Raw genomic sequence first — 13,890 nt, forward strand, 5'->3', positions numbered from 1 at the left:
GATTCTATTCTATAAATGTATTTTTAAAAAGAAAAGATTTAATTTGAATTTTTTATTGTAGAAGGCTGAAATTGGCAGTTCCTATGGAGAATGCAATGTGAAGATCTGCACTCCTGTTGGTTGCCGACTCATCCTGTGATGTCACTGAAGCACTGCTTGTGGTAGTGTTGGTTAATTGATACTTTCACACGTGTAACCAGATTCCCCCTCTGTTGTGAAGTATCAACATGGGAAGGGGGAAAAGAGGAACTTTGAAATTCAGTGTCCATGGGATAAACAGGATGTGATGGAAACCCTGAAACACACGTTTCTTGGGTAATGGGATCCAAAATTCAGTGGTCTCAGAACATGATGTGTAAATTGGTCTTTCATGCAAATCATTGAATATTTTGTTTGTTCAATGAACGTATAACATGAAGGTTTTTTAAACAAATCTTGTTTTTCTCAACTACCTCTATTGTTCAAAATGCCATCAGGAAGTTACTGTGGTTCTTTTCACTGGGCAGTGAAATCTCTTTTCCTCAGTTTTTTTTTGTAATCTATTTCCATGAACCAGTTTTATAAATCATGAAATCCATTTGAATTTGCAGTTGGGAGCTAGAAAAGAATTGGTACATATTTAGCTTTGCCACATATAAAGCCAGTTTGGGGCCACTGCAATGTTTTAAATAAAATGTACTTTTACACTTGACAAACCATTTTACTTATATGCAAAGGAACATTACGCAATACCTTGCCATTTGCACTTCATCTGTCTGGAGTATTGTCAGTCTTGTACTTAATTTCTATCAAATTCTAAAAATAGGATTATTTATTTCAACAAAAGTTTTGCATAAGGATTTCACCAGAATACTAAAACCGATTCTTGATTCCAATATCAGAAGTATTTGGGACAAAAATATTGTGGAGAAGTGCTATATTTGTGCTTTAGTGACTTATATTTCATACTATCTTTTTATGTACATCACAATCATTTTTAAATCTAGGCACTAGTTGTGATATGTGCTTCAAGGCAAATGCATCATAAACCTGCACTTGATTGTGGCTATTTTTGTAGAATTGCCTTTTCTTCAGGGTTCCATGCAGTGGAGAATGGTACATAGATGCATGATTTCATTGTGGCTGTTCTCATTTCTTTAAAGCTTATTGGTTCCTTAATGCACTTTTTTGTGGTGAAGGTTAATGTTTGAATGCCTTGTTGTGCTTTTGTTCTGAACTGGGTTTTTCTTTGTCTGTCTCTGTGGCAGCCCTTTAGTCGCTCTTCCTCCATTGATCTAGTCAGTGCTTCAGATGATCACAGATTCAGCACCCAGGTACTGTACAAACTCAGTGGTCCTTCTGTGCAGCTCACTTCGCTTGACTACTTCACCTGGGTTTGCATCTGCTCTCTTCATAGTGATGGTGATGTTTGTTGAACATAACTTATTCCCTGAGCTAAGTCAGCATATCACAGGGTTGTCCAACATCCGGCCAGCCAAAAGTTTCCATCCGACCTGCCAAGGATGAGAAATTTCCCCTGGATATCCATCACCGGCTTCTTCCAGCCCACCAAAACCTGTGACTGACCACGGCTGCAGCTCCTTTACTGACATGGCGGAGATACCTCACTGCGCATATCCTCTTTTACAAAGATGGCAGACGCGCTTCAGTACTTTATGCTCTGGCTCCTTTACTAAGATGGCAACACCTGGGCTGAGCTGCATGTCTACCGGCGCTTCCCACCCGAGCTGCATTCCTAGTGCAGCCTTCCGGGTCTTGAGCTTGGGCCCCAGACCCAGCACTGGCTCTGCCTGCGTACTGACCCAGGCTGGGCCCCGGGCACTTCACCTCCGCCATCGTCTCCGAGGAGAAGCTGCTTGAGGAGGCAACAGGGCCCAGAGCGTGAGGGTGGGGGGTGGTGGTTGGCAGAGGGAGAGAGAGAGAGCCACACAGCGCGATCAAGATTATTCCTGACAAATGGACATCTATCCGGAATACTCCGCTTCGCTACATCAAGCGTGCGGGCAGACATTGTCCATTTCTGCAAGCAAAAACAATGCAGGTATCTCACTAAATGAGTGTTCAACGTAGTGCCGCGAAAGAAAGTTAATAAATCAGTCTTCTGAATGAAAGCTTGTTCACAAAGATGCACATTTTATGTGGTTTTGATTAATAAAATAAATTTCTAATACCTTTATCTTTCTGAATTTGGCTCACCTGCTCCCTACATAGAACAAAAATTATAATGCGGTCCCTTACGGGGAAAGATTGGACACCCTTGGTGCATCAGCTGTGGGATAGATTATTGCTGTTGCAGTGAACTTCATTTTTTTAAAACCAGAATAAAGAATTGTGTAGAATTTCTTATCAAATTTTATGCTGCTAAATATCAAACCTAAGTTGAAAAAAAGGAAGGCGTCAAATTAAAGATCAGCTCTTAATCTATGGAATAAAATACAACCACTTGTCGTAAAATTGTGTGCTGTTAAGATTTCTATCTCATGGAATAGGTTAATCTAAGCATCACTGATGAATTACATATAATCGTAACAGCATGCCATACTTTAAACCTGCCATTACTAATGCACATGTTCTAAAAGTCTTTAAACTCATATATGTGACTCGCTGAAATTTTTAGTATTGGAAATTTAACCATTGCAACTGGATCGCTTTATTTTCTTTCTTAACTGTTTAACTTCTGTGCAATTGGAAATTTGCTTCATCCTCGTGGGAGGAGGGAAATTCAGCTGGCATATTGCCCTTTTTAAGAAAATTGTGCCTCAGTTATTACACACTGGTCAGAATCATCACTGTCTTACTTTGAGGCAGGCCCAGTTTTCTTTTCTACTGTTGGTAGCAAGCATGACTTGTTATAATGTAGACGTCGTCTTGATCACAATAGTTTTGTGTTTCTTCCTGTGGTCTCTTCCCCTCCCCCCAACTTTATTAATTTTGTCTAACTGGACATTGATAAAGGTGGATTAGGACTGTAGTGCCCACATGTCCTCAATAATAGCATCTTTTAATGTTAAGAGGTGGAGCATTAACAGCCATCAGAGACAGTGGCTCAGCATGGAACATTGGTTGAACTTTGTTTGTCTTTTGAGGATGTTGTTGAGATAAGTGGTTTACCTTTCCAGGAGGATCTTCAAGATCCTAGGCACAGTGCTGATATTTTATTTGACAAATGTAACGGTAGTTGTTACATGCTTGGATATGAACAAAGATACTGTGTTAAATGAGTGAACTTGTCACCTTGCCAATGTGTGTGGGTTTACCCTGCTATCTTTGAGTTGAGGATAAACCCCAACAGACTCTAGCTGTAGCCTACTCTTGACGTGCCTTTCATACTCTGAAGCCCTAGTTGCCCCATTGCTGACAGTTTTCCAGGGGGCAAACTCATAAAATGGTCATTAAATACGATGTGAGAAAAGTGGGTCAAAGCGATTGAAGATTACAATTTAAACTATGCTTTTTCAGAATCATTTTCAGAACCACTGGCATTTTAAGAGCTCAACAAATGGAAAGGTTTCTTTTTGTAAGTGAGTTCTTAAGTGTCATCAGTTTTAAGAAATTGCAAGTTAGTTTTTCCTATTTTCCAATAGTACTTATGTATTTTCCTAGCGAACGGGTGCGCTGGAATAATGTAGGTGGGGAATGTGCATATCATTAGTGTTGATGGAATTTGAATTTTTGTGGTCTATTTGTAAACCAACTGTTTATTTTTGCTAAAAGATATTTGGTGTAGACTTGGAAAAATTGACCACAAAAATCCTACAGTCAGTCTTATCACGGGTACAACCAGGAACTGGTGTTAAGATACTGAAAGCAGGTATTCTTTTCCCTACCTCATACTACTGTTTGCTATTCTAAGATGGAACAATGCGCAGCTCAGTGGATAATTGTCACCAGTGGGATTAAAGAATTGCCCAGTAATTAAGTGAGTTACATATACACCATTAATTATACATAACTATACATCAAAACGTCCAAAAGTTTATATTGCCAAGCATCAAATAGCTACTTTTAAGTTTAACCAAATACTTTTACTATCAGAACCAACCATTTAATATGCTCCTGCCTGAAAAGCCATTAATACTCTAAGTAAATAATAAGGCTGCTTGTATCTGAATTTTTTTCAGTACATGATACACAATGCTAAATGTTACAGGATGGCTACTTACATTAAATAATAGCTGATGGAAGTTCTTTGAAGTCTTCCAGATTCAACATCAATCTTTCAAACCAATGTCTAACTTCGCAATTTCCTTATTCACTTTAACAGTTAGGACAGTGAGTACAAGCAGTGCTGTTTTGTTAGGAAAGCTTTTTCTCGTGCTATATGTTGTTGAACACCCTTGGAATATTCAGCTTTGTTTTGAAAAAATTTTCTTCCTTTGCATTTGATATGGGCATCTTGGATGCATAAATGCCCAATTTGTGTAAATTAGAACTCTTCACTTTTCAGTATATATATTTTATCAGTGTTGTACGCACTTTTTATAGCCTCCTGACAAGTAACACAATTTTTCCTTGCTCACTTACAGGGCAGTCACCTAGCAGAAGAAAATGGCTTAAAATTTTAAATCGCAGTTGTACCTTGTCTTTCAATCATTATCATACTGCATGGGGGCATTGCTTCCTTTTCCCCCCTATTTTTGCCAGCAGTAAATGTAATTGGACAATCTGCTGAAATTGGCTAATTTGTTTCTGAAGCTTTGGCAGTGTCCTTATCTTGACTCATTATTCATCTCATTGAAGCAGTTTGTCTGTTTCAAAATTAGTTTTACCAGACCTGTGCTTCAAATTTCTCACATTCACTAAGCTATTTTTAAAAATTAGGTTGATTCAGATGAAGCATTTCCATTCTCCAGGTGCTAAGCTTTTCACATTTAAATCTTAACTTCATGTCTAAAGTGCAGATTCTCCAGACCAAGGAAAGCCACACAATGACATTGGCCTGAATTTTGTGGGCTTTTGAGCAGAGACTTGCTCTAATCTGGCTTCTAATTCAGCATAGCACCCCAGAGGAGGCATTGGTGTTGTCTGAGTAGGACAAGAAACAGCGATGTTTCTCAACCAATCAAATTGAAAAATCTTCACTGAGACAGAGTATAAACCAGGAAGTATAAATTAGATTCAAATCATGTACAGGAATCTAAAGATTGGGAAGGAGAAATGGCATTGAGGGAGCGATGAGACTGACAGAAAAAGCTTTTTAAAAATTAATGTTTTAAAAAATCTCCAACACTAACTCCTGAATGAATGAGACTCCACACTTGTAAAATTAAGTTTGCAGGGCTAGAGAGGTTGTTGGGTAGTAATTATCACTTACCAAGCAGTTGTAAATTCATTTACTCCTGAATGCCCCAGCCCTGACTTTTTCTGGCGTCTTTAGTGGAGAGCTAGTGGGCTTGAACCCCAACTTCACACCCTTGCATTGATTTGGATGTCGAGCATATCAGTTAACCGTGCAGCCTGTGGAAGAGAGGGGTGTCTCTGACAGCTTCTGGATTTCCACATGTGCACGTGTTGGGGCCACTGATTACCTTCAGCATCTTTGTTCGAAACTGTTGAGTATTTATATGCAAAGCAGCTCCTTTGGGAAACTGGTTGAAGAAATAAGATGCATTGCATATCACCAAAAAGTAAAATGACATGCAGGAAGTAAGGGGTGGTCTACTTCAAATGTAATGGGTGACTTCCCTCTTGGACAAAACCGATACATATCCATGATATGTAATAATGCAACCATAGTACCAAAAGCCTTGCCAAGTTCATAACCTATTCACTATTTTTTGCTTCCTTGTTGAACTTCAGGTAGTTTAATGTAGACATGATCTTTTTAAAATACCAGAGTAGAGTTCTGCCACTGATGTAGCAATGCCCTTTCTTGACCTGGTTTCAGCACTTGGGGTGATGCAATTGCTGATCCATTCAAAAAATTCTGGTGTGCTATATATCCAATGCAGACTAAATTTTGGTATCACGTCCAATGAAATCATACAACAGTAATTGAAAGTTGATGGTGTCCAGTTACTACTTCAAACTAAATAGTGACGGAAGAGTAAGGGGCACATGTTCAGATTTCGAAAAAGGAAATTTAAGACTGATGATGAAATTTTCTTCCAGAGTGGTCAATAAATTGAATGGGCATCCATGTAAGGGAATAGAAGTGAAAAACAGTGGATGCTGTGATAGGGGGACTGTTGTGTTAGAAGATTGCAGAGTGAATTACCTTATTTGCACCAATTTTTGTGCCGATTGATTTGCAGCTAGTACTTAATATTTAGATCTCACAGCAGACCTGGTGACGACTGCAGACTTCCAAATGCTTATTGTGACTGAATATATGCAGATTTTATTGTATGTACTAATGCTGCAGCTTTATATAAATCTAGATACTTAACTCAATTGCCAATGAGTTTCAGAATGAGTGGGCCATGAATTGACAGTAAAAATAATGAAAGTTTATTTTACTAAAGTTATTGCAAATCATTGCTGTGGAAATGAAATTACTTTTAGGTGGTCATGTGGGCTTTTTTTTTTTTACTCAATACTATTAAGTCTTCCAGAAATGCTGCCTTTCAACATATTGGTCTTCGTATCAAACAACTGATGTTGGCTGATTTAAACCTAATATGTTGAGCACTTCCAATACCTTGGTAGCCACCTGTCTCAAAGGCCATCGTTAACTAGGAGATCCAACTGCATCAGCTCAGCCTTGTACAAACTATGGCAGTGAATGTTCGACAACAAAGACCTCCACAAGTCAAGAAAAGTCCTAGTGTACAGAGCAGTTGTCGTTGGCACACTCCTGCACTGCAGTGTGATCTGGACTGTGTATCAGTGACACATAAGAGTTCTAGAGAAATTCACTCAGCGATGCCTCTGCCACTTCCCCTGGATTCAATGGGAGGACCGTCGAACAAACGTTAGTGTCCTTGAAGCCAGCTCCATAAGCATTCAGGCAAAACGTCTGCAAAATCAACTTTGATGGACTGGGCACTGATGGCCGAAACCGTCTCCCCACCAGGTCTTGTTTTCTCAACTCTCAAATGGCCAGCATTCCAGGGGAGGACAAAGAAAACGCTTCAAAGACACTCTGAAGCTCTTGAAGTGTGACAGCATTGTTATTGATGACTGGGAGGAGCTTGCTACCAATCGTTCAAAATGGCGACAAATTGTCCATCAAGCTACATCATGCTTTGAGTCCAAAGGCCTCAATGATGCAGAGTGACGGCAGAGAAGGAAAACAAAGGAAGCAAGTCCTGCACTTGGGATTTCACTGCCTAGTGGGGCATCCTGTCCCATGTGCCCAAAGATCTGCGAGTCAAGAATCGGCCTGTTCAGTCACCTGAAGACCCATGGCAGAGACTTGTGACTCTGAGCAGACGGTGCTGAGAGATGAGAGATGATATAGGTTCTATGGAGAATGAGGTTGAATCCATTTGGGTGGAAATTAGAAACTCTAAGAAGAAAAAGTCATTGATAGGCGTAGTCTATAGGCCACCAAATAATATCACATTGGGGCGGGCAATAAACAAAGAAATAACTAATGCCTGTAAAAATGGTACGGCAATTATCATGGGGGATTTTAATCTACATGTAGATTTTCAAACCAGCTCAGTCAGGGTAGCCTTGAGGAGGAATTCGTTGAGTGTATCCGTGATAGTTTTCTTGAACAGTATGTAATGGAACCGACGAGGGAGCAAGCTATCCTAGATCTAGTACTGTGTAATGAGACAGGAATAATTAATGACCTCATGGTTAGGGATCCTTTTGGAAGGAGTGATCACAGTATGGTTGAATTTAGAATACAGATGGAGGGTGTGAAGATAAAATCCAATACCAGGGTCCTGTGCTTGAACAAGGGGGACTACAATAGAATGAGGGAGGACTTGGCTAAAGTGGACTGGAAACAAAAATTTTACGGTGGGACAGTTGACGAGCAGTGGAGGACTTTCAAAGCAATTTTTCCAAGTGCTCAGCAAAAGTATATTCCAGTGAAAAGGAAGGACTGGAAGAAAAGGGGTAATCTGCCATGGGTGTCTAAGGAAATAAGGGAGGCTATCAAATTGAAAAAGAAGGCATACAAAGTGGCCAAAAGCAGCATGAAACTACAAGATTGGGAAAACTTTAAAGGTCAACAGAAAGCTACAAAAAGAGCTATAAAGAAAAGTAAGATGGAACATGAGAAAAAACTAGCACAGAATATAAAGACAGATAGCAAAAGTTTCTATAAATATATAAAACGAAAAAGAGTGGCTAAAGTAAACGTTGGTCCTTTAGAGGATGAGAAGGGGAATTTAGTTATGGGATATGATGAAATGGCCGAGGCATTGAACAGGTATTTTGTATCGGTCTTCTCAGTGGAGGACATTAATAACATGCCAGTAATTGACAAAGAGACGAACCTAGGTGAGGACCTGGGAACAATCATTATTACGGAAGAGGTAGTGTTGGGCAAGCTAATGGAGCTAAGGATTGATAAGTCTCCTGGCCCTGATGGAATGCATCCCAGGGTACTAAAAGAGATGGCGGGAGAAGTAGCAGGTGCACTGACGGTAATTTTCCAAAATTCGCTGGACTCTGGAGTAGTCCCAGTTGATTGGAAAACAGCAGATGTGACGCCACTGTTTAAAAAGGGAGGTAGACAAAAGATGGGGAATTATAGACTTCTGTAGTGGGGAAGATGCTTGAGTCTATTATCAAGAAAGAAATAGCAGGGCATCTCGATAGAAATTGTCCCGTTGGGCAGACGCAGCATTGGTTCATGAAGGGCAGGTCATGCTTGACAAATCTTTTGGAATTCTATGATGACATTACGAGCAAGGTGGACAATGGGAACCCAGTGGATGTGGTGTACCTAGATTTCCAAGAGGCTGCTGCATAAGATAAGGATGCATGGCGTCGGGTAAAGTATTAGCATGGATGGAGGATTGGTTGACTAACAGGAAGCAGAGAGCGGGGATAAATCAGTGCTATTCTGGTTGGCAATCAGTCACTAGTGGTGTGCCTCAGGGATCGGTGTTGGGACCGCAATTATTTACAATTTATATAGATGATTTGGAGTTGGGGACCACGTGCAGGGTGTCCAAGTTTGCAGATGACACTAAGATGAGTGGCAGAGCAAAGTGTGCAGATGGCTGTGAAACTTTGCAGAGGAACATGGATACATTGAGTGAGTGGGCAAAGGACTGGCAGGTGGAATACAATGTTAATAAATGCGAAGTCATTCATTTCGGTGGGAGTAACAGGAAAAAGGATTATTACTTGAATGGTAAAAAGTTGCAGCATGCTGCTATGCAGAGGGACCTAGGTGTCCTTGTGCATGAATCGCAGAAGGTTGGTCTGCAGCTACAGCAAGTAATTAGGAAGGCAAATGGAATTTTGTCCTTCATTGCTAAAGGGATTGAGTTTAAAAGCAGAGAGGTTATGTTGCAGCTGTATAAGGTACTGGTGAGGCCGCACCTGGAGTACTGTGTGCAGTTTTGGTCTCCTTACTTGAGAAATGATATACTGGCACTGGAGGGTGCAGAGGAGGTTCACTAGGTTGATTCCGGAGTTGAGGGGGTTGGCTTATGAGGAGAGACTGAGTAGATTGGGATTATATTCATTGGAATTCAGAAGAATGAGGGGGGATCTTATAGAAACATATAAAATGATGAAGGGAATAGATAAGATACAAGTAGAGAGGATGTTTCCACTGGCAGGTAAAGCTAGGACAAGAGGGCATAGCCTCCAGATTAGAGGGGAACAGATTTAGGACTGAATTAAGAAGGAACTTCTTCACCCAGAGGGTTGTTAATCTATGGAATTCCTTGCCCAGTGAAGTAGTTGACGCTTCTTCAGTAAACATCTTTAAAGCTAAGGTAGATATCTTTTTGAACAATAAAGGAATTAAGGGATACGGTGGGTGCGCGGGTAAGTGGATATGAGTCCACGAAAAGATCAGCCATGATCTTATTGAATGGCGGAGCAGGCTCGAGGGGCCGGATGGCCTACTCCTGCTCCTGGTTCTTATGATCTTATGATCATCCTCCAATCAAGGGACAGCCGAAGATGACAACTATATTGTGGTCCTAAAGTACATATAAGATAAAGGAATGAATGCAATAAGATTTACTCTGACCTTTGAATTTAGTTTGCACCTTGCATATAGTTTTCTCTGACCACCTTTCTTCAATTGCAAGCTTGGGCAGTTTTTCTTCTGATTGTTGACTTCCTTGTGCAGTACACTGCACAAATACTGCTTTTGTCAAACCAGAATTAGTGATTGAAGCAGAGACCATGTCAATATTTAATAGGTGAGAGAAAGGTCAGTGTGATACTGTCACACTGGGACAGTAATTTTGTCATCATTGAGCCTGATGATGGATGATGAAGGAATACTGGGGTTTGCCTCAGCATTGGGACTTTGGCAGATGCTTACAAGCTAGGAAAAGGGAAGGCAATTTTGTCATTTGTATTCATACATCCAGAAACAACAGTTGTATTTAGGTAGCACATTTAACATAGAAAAATGTACCAAGATGATTCGCAGAGGCTTAATCAGAGAAAATAATAAATGCTGAGTCAGAGGAGGAGCAGCCAAAAGCTCGGTCAAAGGCAGGTTTGGGGGTTCATGAAGGAGGAAAGGGAGGTGGTGAGGAAATCCCAGAGCATGGGGTCTAGGTGGCTGAAGACATACTCAATTTGTTCGAAACACAAATTGACAGAGTTGGAGGAACAGAGTGTTCTGGGGGGCGGGGGAAGGGATTTGTAGCACTGGAGGAAGAACAGAGTTACGGAGGGGCAAAGCCATGAAGGGATTTAAACATTAGCATAATTTTAAATTGGAGACTTGAGTGTATTGGAAGCCCAATGTAGGTCAGCAAGGATAGGAGTGATGGTTGGGTGAAGGTTAGGTTCTGGGCAGCGCAATTTTGGTTCAGTGAAATTTTACAGAGGAGGATAGGAAGCCAGCTGGAAGAGCATTGGAATAGTCACCAGAGTGAAGAAAACTTTTAATAGTGAATATTTGAAAGATGGCATTTCGAGGTGACAAATGAGGATGAAAGCTTCAGATGCATATGGGCTGAAGCAGGGGCAGAGGCAGCCGATTTGCAGAGGTGGAAATATGCACTCTTTGTGATGAAGAGATATGCGGTCAGAAGCAGAGAGCTTGACAGTTAAATAGGATGCTGAGGTTGAGAAAAATTTAATTTGGCCTGAGATGGTAGCTAGGGAGGGGTATGGATTCAGTGGCATGGGTATGGAGTTTGTGGTAGGGAGCCAAAGATGATGACCTCAGTGTTTAAGGAAAATTGAGGATCATTCCAAATTGGATGCTGGATAAGCTTTCTGACTATTGGGGGCAGAAGCTGCCCTCATGTTCAGATGATGTCGCCAAGAGGCAGCATAAAGAGGAAGAGGCTCGGTCTTTGGGTGAGTCCTGAGGTTATCATGCAATGGTGAAAAGAGAAGCTGTTTGTGGAATGCTGCAGCCATGATTGGATAGGTAAGAGTGGAACAAAGCAAGGGCAGTCCCATTGAGTCATAGTCACTTACATAGAAGGAGGCTATTCGGCCCATCGAGTCCATGCTGCCTCTCTGCGCAGCAGTTCAGTGGAGCCTTGAAACAGCAACTTACATTTATATAGCGCCTTTAATGTAATAAAACATCCCAAGACTCTTCACAGAAGCATTATAAAACACAGTATGATATTGAGCCACAAAAGGAGATATTAGATCAGGTAACCAAAAGCTTTCAACACTTCGCAGCAGCAGACTTTATGCAGTCAGTTTCCAACTGTATTGTTGGATGAGGTGTCGCCAGATAGCACAGTTAGTGGCACGTTCCTCCCACACATCGATGTTAATTTGCCCACTTTTCAGTGAGGTCTTCAGCGTTTCCTTAAAATGTTTTCTTTGTCTTCTTTGAGATCGGATGTCATCTTTAAGTTGTGAAAAGAGGATCGCTTTGGAAGCCGATTATTTGCCATACAGATCGAATTTCCAGTCCAGCAGAGCTGATTTTGCATTATCATGGTTGCATTACTGGAGGAATTGGCTTCAGTGAGGATGCTGGAGTCTGCTTGTATTCCCATGTGCCTGAGTACCCTGCAGACACTGCTGGTGAAAATTTTCCAGCGACCAAAGGTGCCTTTTGTGGGTGACCCAAGTCTTGCTGTCATACAGAAGTGGTGACAATAACAGCATTGTAGATTAGAGCCTTTGTCGTCTTATGGAGATCTCTGTTTTTGAAGACACGGTTATGCAAGTTTTGGAAGGGTGTGCTGGTACAAATCTGTGATCTGTCCAGCAGTTGTTAGCCCCGCATCACTCTGGTGATGGGAACATCCTTCCTACCCTGGGCTCGGACAATGACTTAGTCCAGGAGGTGCCAGTGCTTGCATCGGGGTTGTTTCCACTTTGTCTGATAGAATGTGTTTGTGACGGAGAAGACCGTTGGCATTTGAATTCCCGATGGTGAGCCCGTACTCTGTGCACTTGAAGCCAAGCATTTGAATTCCTCACTCCTTCGTTCCTGATGGTGCCCTTCCAGACAGTGTAGTTGCACCCAATTCTGGCATTAAAATCTCCCAGTAGAAACAGTTTGTGATGTTTTGGGACGGTTGCCAATACAGAATCCAGATCTGCATAAAAAACTCTTGGTTTTGTCAGTAGAATTGAGAGGGGGAGCATAAGCACTGATAATTGTGGCCTGTTGGTTCCCACTGATTTGAAAACTTAGGGTCATGAGCTGTCCATTTAGTGTCAATTGGAAATCTATAAGTATATCTGTGACTCTATTTTTGATGGCAAACCCAACTCCGTGGATGCAACAATCTTCCTCTGGCTTCCCCTTCCAGAAGAAGTGTATTCTCCTCCTCCCTTTCTCAGCTGGCCTTCCGCAGGGAATCACATTTCACTGAGCTGCAATATCAATGTTATATCTCGCAAGCTCCCGAGAAACTATGGTGGTTCTCCTTTCAGGGCATTCACTGTTTTGACTGCCCATAAGGGTGTGCACATTCCAAATACAGAAATACATGCATTTTGTTTCCTGTTTGTGTTTCTGACCGCAAGGATGGTGATCTCACCAGGTGCGATTTCCTGATCAGGGCAGTTCGGGCAACCTATGTTTGGGGCACCTTTTTTTACCCCTACCTCAAGTGAGGTGAGCAGAGGGGACATCCAGATTCACAGCCCTGTCTTCGTCACTCATTCATTGGTGTAGGGCAAGTCTGTGTCACTAGCAGAGGACTGTGCACGTCGTCTTTTAATGTGAGGAAGTCTGTGTGCAGTCGACAACTGTATAATCTTGATGAGTTGGCAATCTTTACACAATGACATGGCAAGCCATGATGACTGGTGAGTGCCAATTCCACTGCAGCCTTCATCTGCCTTCACAGCTGTTGATATACATATACCTCATTCGTCCGTCTGTTCCGCCGTTGAGGACTTGAAATGTATTTTTATTGATCATCCTTCCAGATCCGTCCAGATCAGCATAGCAGGCTCACCTCATGCAGGTTTTGGCTGGGACGGTCTTGGTGGAAGGACAAGCTGTGAGCAAAGCCACAACCAGTCTGCCACCCTGAGATGCGAGAACAAGTACAAGTGGGAAGTTACTACTCAGCAGAGCCCTTGAGCCTCAAGCTCAAGGAGTATCTTAAAGGAGGAGAGCGAGGTGGAGAAGCAGAGAGGGTATTCCAGAGTTTGGGGCCTAGGCAACTGAATACGCAGCCACCAATGGTGGCGCTATTAAAATCAGGGATGCACAAGAGGCCAGAATTAGAGGAGCTCAGCTTGGAGGGTTGTGGGACTGGAGGAAATTACAGAGATAGGGAGGAGGCAAGGCCATGGAAGGATTTGAAAACAAGGATGAGAATTTTTAAAATCAAGACGTCGTTTGACCTGAAG

At 41.7% G+C, this 13,890-nt stretch overlaps 1 protein-coding gene across 3 annotated transcripts in view; it reads left to right on the forward strand.

The window, feature by feature from the left end:
- Nucleotides 1-13,890, forward strand: part of LOC137369019 (ceramide transfer protein) — a 166,949-nt gene that overhangs the window by 136,664 nt on the left and 16,395 nt on the right. The window lies entirely within an intron of this gene.

Source organism: Heterodontus francisci, chromosome 4 (assembly GCF_036365525.1).
Source record: "Heterodontus francisci isolate sHetFra1 chromosome 4, sHetFra1.hap1, whole genome shotgun sequence".
NCBI lineage: Eukaryota > Metazoa > Chordata > Chondrichthyes > Heterodontiformes > Heterodontidae > Heterodontus > Heterodontus francisci.